Genomic DNA, 7,924 nt, shown 5'->3' on the forward strand with positions numbered 1-7,924 from the left:
GTTGTTTTTGTCTGCTTCCACTTGTCTTTGCACTAGGATGATGTCGGAGTAAATGTGCAGTCATATTCGTTGTGTTCCCACTAGTGCTGTCAGTGTTAATCTGAAATGACGTTAACGCCACAACACGGCAAATCTGGCCAACACGTTAACGAGCTAACTGCGCTAACGCACTAGTTCCCACCCATGTAATTGAGCATTGCGTGGCACATCCAACATACTGTTTTACTTTAGTCCATGACTCGCTTACCTTCAGGGTCATACGTCACATGAAAACCAAAATAATTCCAAACGCCAGATCTGAATGAGGGTGGGGGAGGTTCAATTAGCCATGTTGCAAGGAGAGCTTAGCTTCTGTCTGCTAGCTTGCGCTGCGCTCAGTGAATCTGCGTTCGACTACTCCGCCTAGGCTGCACTGTCGAGCACAGATCCATTGAGCGCTCAACACAGACAGCATCGTCAGAAGGAAAATTTATAAAATAAATTAAAAATGTTGTATTGTTCGATACATATGCGTACCGAACCGAAAGCTCTGTATCGAACGGTTCAATATCGATACGAGTATCGTTGCACCCCTAGGGAGTATGTCTGTTCATTTTGGTTCTCTTTTGTTATTTGCTGCCCTGCTGCACGCTAGTAAGACAGGGGTGGACTCACAGATCTTTATGTATGGTTTCAGTCAAACGAGAGTACTGATAGCATCGATCATAAGTCAAAATGTAACTTCCACGTTTCTTTTCTTCTGAACTTTTTGTGATTAGTGCTTTAAAATATTAACAACAAAACTAAAGAATCTGAGGTTGCACTCCCTGCCCCGTTAAAAATGAATGAGATTCATTTTCAGGGGTAAGAAGCAGCTTATAGTTAACAGATAAGTGATCCTTAATGTTGCAATACAACCTGCCTGAAGAGTCACTGATGCAACGCTGAAATATGAACATGGAGAGAATGCTTAAAACCTTCTTTATGAAAAATGGCAGAATTAGCTGCCAAACCGCCGTTACTTTTCTCCTTAGTAAGTTCTTTTTAAGGATGGATGATTCCGTATAATCAATCTGCCATTTTTAAAATCGGAAGCTGAGGTATTCCTCACTAGGAAATTTATTACATTTTCCTACTGAAGCTCCTTCTGTAGGGGAATGTGCTCTGGCCTGATTAATTTTATAGTGAGGGTCTAATCCGATTTTTATGAGGAGAAGAAACAAGAAGACAAAATTATGTAGTAACCCTTAGCTCTGTCGTCTGAAAGGCTCGACGTGTGTGCTCCTGTCACGAAGATGGATATTTCTCCTGATGAATTTTATCTCCCGGTCGCAGCTGGATTTTTATTATCTATATGCATTTACTCAAAGTCTCTGAGACTTTCTGCTATGCTGAACTTGATATTCCTCTGTCTTAATAACAGTACTGTTAAACCTTTCACAGCTGATGTTGCATTAGAGCAGACGCTGATGTAGTCGTGCACCTTTTGCCCTGCCCTGTTATTTGGTTCATCCTCCTGCACCAGTATCCCGATCTCTCCTCCACTCTGTTCCTTCTACACTTGCATTACTTGTCTCCCCTCCACTCTTCAGCAGCTCTGTTAATTCTGCACCATGTCTGACTGGTCCTATTCCCCTCCTGCTCCTCATACCGACACTGTGATGGACCTTATCTCTCCTGTCACTCACGCTCCTGACAGCCATTGCCCAGATTTATTTTCCCCCTCACTCAGTTTTGCACTCTCTTTGCCTGCCTGTCTTTCTGTTTACTTCCCTTCTTCCATCCTTTCACTTTTTCCCCGCTCTCCGCTTTGCGATGACCACGAGAATATGCTCACCTGCAATCCGTCTGTCCCGCTGATAAAGACATTTGTGGTGATGAGTACAGCACCAGGCCTAGTGCGGCAGGGCCACGTCAGTGTTGTTTTATCTTGGGGGATGGCTAACAGGTGTCATGGATTAGCTGAAAGCCTTGCATGATTGCTTCACTGGCTCTGAGCTACACACAGCACTTTACTCTGGGTGATGCTGAGGCGTAGCTGGCCTGAAATGGGACTGGATCGGTGTGCCGTATGACAAGTCGGAGGCATATTTCAAGGGAATATAGTACACGTGTATTTGTGAGTGTCCTCGTGCAGTTGTTAGACAGAAAGCAGCGTGAATGGATCAGGTTAGATTAACATCTTGGGTGAGAAATTCATAGAAAAACTTGAGCCTTTGTCTTCTGCGGCTTCCTTTATATGGTTGGAGTATTTTACTGCCATTCTTTGGCTTCACTTGGAGGCTCAATAGAAGGCTGATCTGAGTGATCGTGCTTCTTTTCTTTTTTTCTATTGATGAAACATGATTATCTCGAGTGATTCATCCAGAATAGCAGCGCCTGATAAAGAAGTGATTTCATATTTCTGCTAAAAACAAAACGCTGCTGTCCCTGCCCACGGGACCCCAGAGTTTGTAGACCTAAAGTTGGAAAGCAGCCTATTCAAAGTTCACCGACGATGCAAAGATGAATCTAATGTTTGATTCTCGACTCTGATGAAACATGAACTCATTCTTTGAAACCATCAGTGCAGGAACCAAAACTGCATGTTTGATTTTGTCTTCAGTTTTGTCTTCTGCAGAAAAGGTTGGCTGTTAATAGATTGCATGTAATCAATTATATTTTAAAGGGTAAAACTGTTTTCAGCTCAGGTCCAGTTTTTAAAAAATATGCCCATGTTTTTATGTATCAAAGTAGGTCGTCCTCTCAGGTTCAGCAGTTGCCTGATTTAACAAAAAAGACTGTTTTTGGACGAGTTTATTACATCAATGCACAAAGGGAAAAAACAAAACTTCTGCTTTTTATGAATCTGTTTTCTTAAGTAACTGGAAGTACTCTGCAATCATGATTCTGTCCATAAAAAGCAATAAAGGATTTAAACTTTATGTAATTTAAACATCAAGGTCGTCTTTTTGTCCAACTCTTGAACCTTTCCTGCAACTGCTGCTATTTGAAATTTGCTGATTCACTTCTATGGACCTCAGGCTCGGGCTTTCTGCTGCTCTGCCCCCGTCTTCCTCTGAGATAAGAAACATCCCTTTCCTTCCTCTTTTTAAGTCCAGACTCAAAACTCACCTGTTCACACTAGCCTACTCCACATAAACTTTTCCATCCTGCTACTTTAATTTATTTAGTTGCTCTATGTTTTATCCTTATTATTTTGTAAATTGTTACGTCTGTTGTTGTTATTGCTTGTGTACAGTGTCCTTGAGTGTTTTGAAAAGCGCTTTCTTAAATAAAAATGTATTACTAAGCTTGCAGACAGGAAACTGGCTGGAAAAGCTATAGGCTATTATGCAGAGACCAAATAAACAATAAGCTTCTCTTTAGCATATTTTTGTAATTTTGCAAAATACCAATTAAAAAAAATTATCTGCAAACTCATGTAAAACATCTGTGTTGTTCTCTGATAATCATCTTTTTGCGTCCTGACTAAGCTGAAAATGAGCATGTCGACAGTGATGTCCTGTTTCCATCACAGCCAATCAGAGGCTGGGCTGATAAAGACTAGTGCAGAGTCATTTGACCTGGGAATAAAAGCAAATTGTACTCTTTCCCACTGAAGAAAAAGCCAGGCGTTACTTTATTAAAGCAGTTTTTTTTTATCTCAATTGCACAGGGACTCTAGAAACTGATTTAGCTGCAAAGTGCTAAATTGAACTATGGAAGTTTTACAGGAGAGCACACAAGTGAACTGCAGCACAAAGTTGGAACTGTCAGATTGTTGTCAGGAAGTTAAAAACTTCTCAGTCTTCGGGCCATACCAGATGGACGAGCCGGCGCTCAATCATACATCAGTTGCTACACTTGAATGGCTGACCTTGCTTCTGAGGCATATGGGTTTTTAATGCCTGCCTGTATCCTGGAATATTTTCGTTAACTAGCTTAATTGACAAATAGAGAATCTGAAAAGCTGCTTTGCTAAATGTCAGATTCATCAAAAATCTATCTCTGGAAGCAGCCTACACACAAGCTGTAGAAATTTAATAAAGACACAGGTAAGCTCATTAACTCCCCAGGCACACTTACTGTATGCAGGATTAAAGCTGTGAGCACTGTAAAAAGCAAGTGGAGAGGCTAGACGGAAAAGTATTCCATGCCTGGGTGTGGGATTGTGTGAGAAGATGAGCAATCACATGCACAATGGTAGCTTGTTGCAAATATTTGCAATGTCTACACCTCGTTCTGCTGAGAGCTAAGCTGCTTTCAAAAGCTGATAAAGGAAAAGCAAAATATGTGTGATTCTTGTCTAACTGAGGTTTCTTTCTAACCTCTATGTTTTATAGAGCCACCAAGGGGCGAAAGTAATGAGATGGCTTCATCCTTAATCAACTGAAAAGTCCTGAAAATGTTCATGATTTTTGGATTTCTCTGAGTCACATATTTTTCTTTCAGATGGTCTAAGAAACTGTCCAGTAAAAAGAAAAACCCACTAACTAACTTATCAAAAAGACAAACATCAAACGGCTGTGTCACAGTGTCTCCCTGCCGTGTCGTGGCAATGAAGCAAATGCTTCTCAGAGGCAAAATAGTCTCGTCTTGAGAGATTTAATGTGATGGGCTGCTGTTATGTGTGCTGCATGTCAGAGAAAATCTTTGGGGCAGCAGGGACGTGTCACAAAGTACTTTTCATTAGGACAAACGAACAGCTGCTCAGCTGCCTGTCAGTGTAGCCACAACTGCCATCTGTATTCATAACACTTTGTGACAGACATCCAGGAACAATGTAAGCTGATCTTCAGTCATGTCTGTTTGTGTGTGATTGTACATGTTGCAGTCTTAAATATATGGTTAACTGGAATCGCGCACATTTCTTCTTGTATTTCTCTGTTAGAGGACAGCAAAGATGGATCAATAATATTGATATAGGTAATGGTTTACAGTATTGCACTCAGTGCAGACTAGGGCTGCCACAAACGATTATTTTGATAGTCGACTAGTCACCGATTATTTTTGCAATTAGTCGACTAATCAGATCATCATCCATTGGACGTAAAACGACAGCTTATTGCACCAGCAGCATCTGCTCTTATATAACTATCATTAGCTTACAGCTTTAAGTGTTTACGGTCTGTGCTAACTAAAAATAAAGACAAGATGGTAGTTTATTAAATTTTAATTAAATGTGCAGATTGTTTTGGTGGAGTTTAATAAACTCAGCCGATTTACTCAGGAACAAATAAAATACTAAAAAAGCCAAACAATAACATTTTAAGTTATCTAAGTGACTCATATATCATGTTTAACCTGACTAGCGAAAGACGCGATTTGCCGGGAGTCCGGTGTTCTCACGGCGCTAGTGACCTAGCCCCCGGCTAGCTATCGAGCTAGTGGGTAACAGACGTCTCCGAAAACGTCGGAGCGCTTTTGAAAATATGCGGTGTCCTGATAAACTGAGCAGATATTTGAGGTTTACACAGCTACATTCTCGCCTGAAAATATGTTAAACGTTTATTTTGTGACCCAGAAAGAATAATAAGAGTAAAGTTAAAACTAACTAGCTGCCGCCATTGTTGGAAACTGAGCTGGGCTGCGCTATGAATTCTGGGACACAGCTTCTTCTTCTTCGGGGTTTAACGGCAGCTGGCATCCTTGTACATGCAGTGCTGCCATCTTCTGTTTCAGTCCGTTATTACACTCTTAAATCCTGCTACTTATTCCTGCGTCTGTTGTGATCTTACAAAGCTTCAAACGACGCGTCGACTATTAAATTAGTCGTCGACGATTTTGATAGTCGACTAATCGTGACTAGTCGACTAATTGTGGCAGCCCTAGTGCAGACACATGTTTACATAGTTCTACTGTTTTTGGTCCTGATGTGTTAGCGCCATAGATCTGCACGAGGGCAGGGTTACTGGTTTGAAACAGGCAAAAACTGCCAGCTGCCAATGAAAGACAAATTAAAGGCAGTATAAGAAAAAGGAGGCTTTCTCTGTACTGGTGTTAATGAGGCAGAGCGCATTTAATGTTACTTGGTAAAGCTGACAGATGTGCATACTTTTCCAAGGCTTCACATCTCTGTCTCAGGCGTTTTGCCAGAAGTTAGGGTTTCTCTTGCACATCCATCTGTTGGAGAAGAGGTGGAATGAATGTTGTTGACAATGCTGAGATGAAGGTTTTGTGGTTCCATAAATCAACCAGCTGTTTGGCTTTGGCTTGGAGATGTTTGCTGCACGAGGTTAGACGTGCTCTTGAAATGAAGTTGAAAGAAAAACATTAATTTAATGATGAACAGTGTTTAGTTTTGCAGATATTTGACCCTAAAACAACGTGTTAAACAAATGTTCACAGCATTTTGACAAGGTGCATCTTTTTTCCTCCTTTTTAGCATCCTGAGGTACAATGTTCCGCTTAAACGCCACGATCTATGGCACGTTCAGTTTGCTCTGCAAATAGTTCAAATAAAGTACAGGCCCTACTTAATTCAGCCATCAGGCAAACCAAGAGCAGTCACAATACGTGCTTCTTCTGTTTGCAAAGTTTACTCTGTCATACAAGACCAAAGACACCAGTACAGAGATAATTGTACTTTAAAAGGAAAATAACGACGGAAGTAAACAAAAGCTGGCATCGCAGTCATCAGGATGACGGCGCTGAAACTGTCAGCTGAAACTTGACGATATCAATTTGTTTATTTTTTCTTCTTATGCTGTTGTGCCTCAAATGACTATCACCCAATTATCTTCTGACAGCATGGCATTACCTAGAAGATTCATGGGCCAGATTATTGGAAAGTCAGACATAAAAAGAGATGGGAAGCAGAAAATCAATGGCAGCTTCTTTTTTTCTTGGACTCTTAAATGTCTGAAGTGAAGGGCTCTGATTTATGGTCACTGCCAACACTGACTGGTTGTCTATCTTTGCCTCTATCTGCATGTTTGAAGGTGTGTGTTTTCCTGCGTGTTGCTTATTAAGTCTCGGCGTGCATGTGTGTCCAGGTCGTCTTTTGTTCTCAGAGCCGCTGCTCTAATTGGATCTGTGTGTGGGTGTGGGAGTCTCAGATGCTACAGATAAAAACAAACTTAACTGCGATGCACTCCGACTGCTGTTGTCATTGCGCCCCCTGATCTTTCTCAGTGTGTTTAAGTTAGTTGAGGCCAGGTGTTCTGCCCAGTAGTTAGTCATTTCCTTATACTCTTGGTTGTTTTGTGCTCCAGTAGGAACTGGACTTTTTTCAGTGGTAAGGCCGCGGCTCAGTGTCCACATCACACAGAATAACTTTTCTCCAAACCGCATGACTGCCTCACATGATTAAACCCCGTCTGACTGGCTATTGTCGGTGTGTGAGCTTCCGAGTGTGTCTCTGCCGTCCTAAGTCTAGACGTGGATGACGGCCACGCGAATAACAAGCAGTTGTTTCTGATCACGGTGCCTTGTGTATTTCAGGTCAAGATTTTGTGAAACTGCTTACACCGCCTCAGGATTTCCCAGTAAAGCTAAAGCAATTTAAATTCCACCATCCCTCGCTTGTTTACGAGTGAGAATCGGGCCTTTTATGCCGACAACTCTCTCCTATTTGCCTTTGTAGCAGCTGTTGGCTCGCGGGACAAAAGGACCAAGAGTACACGTGTGAGAATTCACATTCTTAAGAACACTGTGTTTCGCTTCTGTGTGCCCTAAATGACTGTGAATGCTTCACAGTGTTTTTTTTAAACAGGCTTTGGATGAATAAAAAGGGAGAAAAGAAAGGAAAGAGAAAAAATCAATGTTGGTCTCTCTTCAGATAAATGCACGGAGCCCGGCAGTATAAGGCAGTAAGAGGGTAATCTGTGAAACAACAATACCACGGGCTGACAAGAGACACAGTAATCTAGGCTGGACCAGAACTATCCTTAAACAGAGTGTTCTGTGTCTGAAAGATTACAGTGTGAGCTCTGACACAATAATGATCCCGACACACACACAC

General features: G+C 41.6%; 1 protein-coding gene across 2 annotated transcripts in view; it reads left to right on the forward strand.

The window, feature by feature from the left end:
- cdh13 (cadherin 13, H-cadherin (heart)) overlaps positions 1-7,924 on the forward strand; it is a 382,609-nt gene that overhangs the window by 311,304 nt on the left and 63,381 nt on the right. The gene's annotated exons all lie outside the window — the stretch shown is intronic.

This window comes from Pundamilia nyererei, unplaced genomic scaffold, assembly GCF_000239375.1.
Source record: "Pundamilia nyererei isolate P.nyererei 1_Seehausen unplaced genomic scaffold, PunNye1.0 scaffold00060, whole genome shotgun sequence".
Taxonomy (NCBI): Eukaryota; Metazoa; Chordata; class Actinopteri; order Cichliformes; family Cichlidae; genus Pundamilia; species Pundamilia nyererei.